The sequence below is a fragment of the Engystomops pustulosus genome, chromosome 4, assembly GCF_040894005.1.
Source record: "Engystomops pustulosus chromosome 4, aEngPut4.maternal, whole genome shotgun sequence".
Taxonomy (NCBI): domain Eukaryota; kingdom Metazoa; phylum Chordata; class Amphibia; order Anura; family Leptodactylidae; genus Engystomops; species Engystomops pustulosus.
In genome coordinates this window covers 221,808,503-221,814,502 of record NC_092414.1, presented here as the reverse complement: position 1 = coordinate 221,814,502, position 6,000 = coordinate 221,808,503, and positions in this window count along the sequence as shown.

Genomic DNA, 6,000 nt, shown 5'->3' with positions numbered 1-6,000 from the left:
TTTTCAGAAGTCTGGAGGTTCTTTAAGGAAACACCGGATGACCGACGGACTGTGGTGTGCCACATTTGCCAAACCAGGATCAGCAGGGGTTCCACCACTACTAGCTTAACTACCACCAGTATGCGCAGGCATATGAATGCTAAACACCCCACTCAGTGGCAACAAGCGCGTTCACCTCCGGCCGTGCACACCACTGCTCCTTCCCCTGTGTCAGCTGATAGTCAGCCCCCTGCCCAGGACCCTGCCACAAAAACCCCATCGTCACCTCCACGATCCTCCACAGCATCCACCAGCGTTCAGCTCTCCATACCCCAGACGCTGGAGCGGAAACGCAAATATAGTGCAACCCACCCGCACGCCCAAGCCCTTAATGTGCACATTTCCAGATTGCTAAGCCTGGAGATGCTGCCCTATAGGCTAGTAGAGACCGAGGCCTTTCGCAGCCTCATGGCGGCGGCCGCCCCTCGGTATTCGGTCCCCAGCCGCCACTACTTTTCCCGATGTGCCGTCCCAGCCCTGCACCAGCACGTGTCAGACAACATAATCCGTGCCCTGACCAACGCCGTTTCTGACAAGGTCCACCTGACCACGGACACGTGGACAAGTGCTGCCGGGCAGGGCCACTATATATCTCTGACGGCACATTGGGTTAACTTGGTGGAGGCTGGGACCGAGTGTGACCCTGCGGCTGGTCATGTACTGCCGACGCCGAGGATTGCGGGGCCTACCTCGGTCCAGGTGTTTGAGGCCTACTATGCCTCCTCCTCCTCCCACCCCTCCTCCACCTCCTCCTCCGAACGACCATCCGTGGGCATGGCGCCATCAGTCGGTAGCTCTAGGCACAGCAGCAGTGCCGTCGCTAAGCGACAGCAGGCGGTGCTCAAACTGCTGAGCCTAGGCGATAAAAGGCACACCGCCCAAGAACTATTACAGGGCATCACGGCGCAGACTGATCTGTGGCTGGCACCGCTGAACCTGAAGCCAGGCATGGTTGTGTGTGACAACGGCCGTAACCTGGTGGCGGCTCAGCAACTCGGCAGACTGACACATGTGCCATGCCTGGCCCATGTGTTAAATCTGATAGTTCAGCGTTTCCTCAAGACATACCCCAATCTGTCTGATTTGCTCACGAAGGTGCGCCGCATCTGTGCGCATTTCAGGAAGTCCAGCACAGATGCTGCCACTCTCAGGGCAGCGCAGCGCCGCCTCCAACTGCCCGCTCACCGACTGTTGTGCGACGTGCCCACGAGGTGGAATTCAACACTGACCATGTTATCCAGAGTTTACCAGCAGCGCCGAGCGATTGTAGACTGCCAGATGTCAACTTCCACCAGAACTGGTAGTCAGGTCAGTCAGCTTCCTCAAGTCTACAATGAGGAGTGGACGTGGATGTCTGATATCTGTCAGGTGCTGAGTAACTTTGAGGAGTCAACACAGATGGTCAGTGGCGATGCCGCCATCATCAGCCTCACCATCCCGCTGCTTGGCCTGTTGAAAAACTCTCTGGTCAGCATGAAGTCGGAAGCTTTGCGCTCCTCACAAGAGACAGGGGAAGAAGATTCCCTTGTTGATAGCCAAAGCACCCTTAGGTCTGTTTCTCAGCGCATATCGGAGGAGGTGGAGGTGGAGGAGGATGAGGATGAGGAGGAAGAGGAGGAGAATGTTGGCGAGACACAAGAGGGGACCATTGTTGAGTCCTACACTGTTGAGCGTGTATGGGCAGAAGAAGAGGAGTTGGAGGAGTTGGAGGAGGAGGAAATGGACAGTCAGGCCAGTGAGGGGAGTGAATTCTTACGCGTTGGTACTCTGGCGCATATGGCAGATTTCATGCTAGGCTGCCTATCCCGTGACCCTCGCGTTCAAAGAATTTATTCCAGCACCGATTACTGGGTGTTCACTCTCCTGGACCCACGGTACAAGCAAAATCTTTCCACTCTCATCCCTGGAGAGGAAAGGAGTGTGAGAATGCATGAATACCAGCAGGCCCTGGTGCACAAGCTGAAACAGTATTTCCCTTCTGACAGCGCTAGCGGCAGAGTGCGTAGTTCTGCGGGACAAGTAGCGAGGGAGAGTAGGCGAGCAGGCAGCTTGTCCAGCACTGGCAAGGGTACGCTTTACAAGGCTTTTGCCAGCTTTATGTCACCCCAGCAAGACACTGTCACCTGTCCCCAGTCTCGGCAGAGTAGGGCTGATCTTTACAGAAAGATGGTGAGGGAGTACGTAGCTGACCATACCATCGTCCTAAATGATCACACAGCTCCCTACAACTACTGGGTTTCAAAGCTGGACATGTGGCACGAACTGGCGCTCTACGCCTTGGAGGTTCTTGCCTGCCCTGCCGCTAGCGTCTTGTCAGAGCGGGTTTTCAGTGCAGCTGGTGGCATCATCACCGATAAGCGTACACGCCTGTCGACTGACAGCGCTGACAGGCTGACGCTTATCAAGATGAATAAAGCATGGATTTCTCCTAATTTCAAATCTCCAGCAGGTGAAGGAAGCTCAACCTGAATAATTTATCCACTCCTCCTCCTCCTCATTTTCCTCCTTCTCCTCCTCTTTCTACAGTAAAGCAGAGGAAACTGGCTGTTTTTTGACAGGGCCCACTGGCTCTAGGTATATGCATTTAAAAAAAATTAAATGCTTTATGCATTTAATTTTTCTGGAGGGCCACCGACACGGTCCTCTGTTTTAAACAATTTTTGGGAGTGCCACATACAGGCACTCAATCTATTCAATTTTTCTGGAGGGCCACCTTTCCGGTCCTCTGTTTTAAACAATTTTTTGGGACTGCCACATACAGGCACTCAATCTATTCCATTTTTCTGGAGGGCCACCTACCTGCTCCTCTGGTTTAAAAACTTTTTTGGACTGCCACATACAGGCACTCAATCTATTCCATTTTTCTGGAGGGCCACCTACCTGCTCCTCTGGTTTAAAAACTTTTTTGGACTGCCACATACAGGCACTCAATCTATTCCATTTTTCTGGAGGGCCACCTACCTGCTCCTCTGGTTTGAAAACTTTTTTGGACTGCCACATACAGGCACTCAATCTATTCCATTTTTCTGGAGGGCCACCTACCTGCTCCTCTGGTTTGAAAAATTTTTTGGACTGCCACATACAGGCACTCAATCTATTCCATTTTTCTGGAGGGCCACCTACCTGCTCCTCTGGTTTGAAAAATTTTTTGGACTGCCACATACAGGCACTATCCAAATTGAATTGTCTCCATAGCAGCCTCCACACGTTGTCTCCATTGCTACCTCCAAAAGTCGTCCATATAGCTGCCTCCATACATCGTCCCTTTATCAAACGAGGTTTGTCAGGCCGAAATTTGGGTTGTTTTCATGGATTCCACATCAAAGTTGTTAACTTTGTCGCCACCCTGCTGTGTTATCCACAAAATACACTGGCAAACTTTTACCATTTACGGATATTATTTCAGCGCTTCTTGCGCATCTGTTTACATTCCCCTCACCCGCCATATCCCAAACTTATAAGAACGCTACTACACTTGATCTTATACAAAAGGTTCTTAGAAGTGCTGTTTGGGGAGTAGCCTAGAGACAGGGGCTTGGATTGGCGAAAGCTCGCCTAGCATCGGAGCGCCAGCTCCATGCGCATCATGCGCTTCTTGCGCATCTGTTTACATTCCCCTCACCCGCCATATCCTAAACTTATAAGAACGCTACTACACTTGATCTTATACAAAAGGTTCTTAGAAGTGCTGTTTGGGGAGTAGCCTAGAGACAGGGGCTTGGATTGGCGAAAGCTCGCCTAGCAGCGGAGCGCCAGCTCCATGCGCATCATGCGCTTCTTGCGCATCTGTTTACATTCCCCTCACCCGCCATATTCCAAACTTATAAGAACGCTACTACACTTAACTTGGTGCAGGCTGGGACCGAGTCTAACCCTGGGGCTGGTCATATACTGCCGACGCAGAGGATTGCGGGGCCTACCTCGGTCCAGGTCTCAAAGGCCTACTATACCTCCAAATCCTCCCACCCCTCCTCCACCTCCTCCTCCTCCGAATTACCATCCGTGGGCATGGCGCCATCAGTCAGTAGCTCTAGGCACAGCAGCAGTGCCGTTGCTAAGCGACAGCAGGCGGTGCTCAAACTGCTGAGCCTAGGTGATAAAAGGCACACCGCCCAAGAGCTATTGCAGGGCATTCCACATCAAACTTGTTAACTTTGTCGCCACCCTGCTGTGTAAGCCACAAAATATACTGGCAAACTTTTTTCATTTACGGATATTATTTCAGCGCTTCTTGCGCAGATGTTTACATTCCCCTCACCCGCCATATCCCAAACTTATAAGAACGCTACTACACTTGATCTTATCCGAAAGGTTCTTAGAAGTGCTGTTTGGGGAGTAGCCTAGAGACAGGGGCTTGGATTGGCGAAAGCTCGCCTGGCAGCGGAGCGCCAGCTCCATGCCAAGAACCAACTAACATAGTTTTAACTGCAGTACCTTTAATCTACTACTAGTTCACTGCCTCCATACATCGTCCCCTTATCAAACGAGCTGTGTCAGGCAGAATTTTGGATTGTTTTCATGGCTTCCATGTTAACTTTGTCGCCACCCTGCTGTGTAATCCACAAAATATACTGGCAAACTTTTATCATGTACCAATATTATTTGAGCGCTTCTTGCTCACCTTCTTTGGTTCCTCTCTGCTACCCATTGGTTTGAAGCCTGAGTCCATTTAGGGTATGTCGCCATGCCACTCTCTAGCCTTCCGCTGCTGCCGCTGCCTCTGCATGCCGTCCCCTATAGTGTCAGGGTCAATTATTGGATGTTTTAGATGCTATCTAGCTTCATTCTGTCACTCTGTCATGGCCATGCTGTTGCCCATAATTTTGGCATAATGGTGCGATTAAGCAGCCTCAGAGGCATCCATGCATGCTGCCCCTGCTGTTTCCTGTCCATTTCCGTTTTGTTTCCATCCTTTTCTGAGGTTCCCAGGTGTTTGGCCAAGCTTCCCTGTGCAGAGCCTTGGTCCCCTTGAAAAATGCTCGAGTCTCCCATTGACTTCAATGGGGCTCGTTACTCGAAACGAGCACTCGAGCATCGGGAAAAGTTCGTCTCGAATAACGAGTACCCGAGCATTTTAGTGCTCGCTCATCTCTAGCCAGGTTTTATTTTATTAAAAATGATCCTATAAAAAAAAGAAATTGCAATCAGCAGTTTTTTTCCATTTGTCAAAATTTGCACAGCTTTTGCTGTGCCTAAAAAAACATTTTACATCCAAAATGTTTTTTAAAATGTATTTTTACATTGCATCTAAATAAACTCTTACATTTTTTTTTACCTGAAATTTTTTCAAGTTGGTGAAGTTAGACACGTCAGTGCTTTCTAGCATATTGCAGCAAAGGCTTACCGGTAACACCAGATTGCGGCGGCTTAAAAAAGATGGCTGTGCATGGGTGCCACCATCTTGCCGCGGATCGTTGCTCCCTGTGACGTCATCGGGGAGTGGCGATCCATCACCATGGCAGCCTTGGGTCTTCCGAAGACCCGAGGCTGTCTCGTTTTAACCCATTCATTACATTGTGCTATGAGCATAAATATTTGCATCAAATATCAATAGACAGAAAGCCTTCTCCACCTGCAGCTCCCACCTCACTGTGGTCTCCAAATTTTATTTGACTTTGCTAAGTGTTTATGTCTTCCCAACAAAAGGACAATCGTCAAGCATGGGTAAAGTCTTATCTCTGTTGTATATCATGTTCACCCCTTTTATCAACTCAATAATATACTGTTTAAGGAATAAAGATATTGTAAAAGCCGTACAAGGACTATTTTGGAAAATATAAATTGATGTCTCCATTTATTGTTCATAGTCGAAAGATGTAAAAAAATAAACTAATTATTACCACCATTGAAATGTGTTTTTTGGAGGGAGCTTTCACAATATAGGTATCTTAAAGGTCATCTATGCATTAGAGCTCATTCACACGGCTGTTCATGGGGACGTACATTCGGCCACCAAAAGAT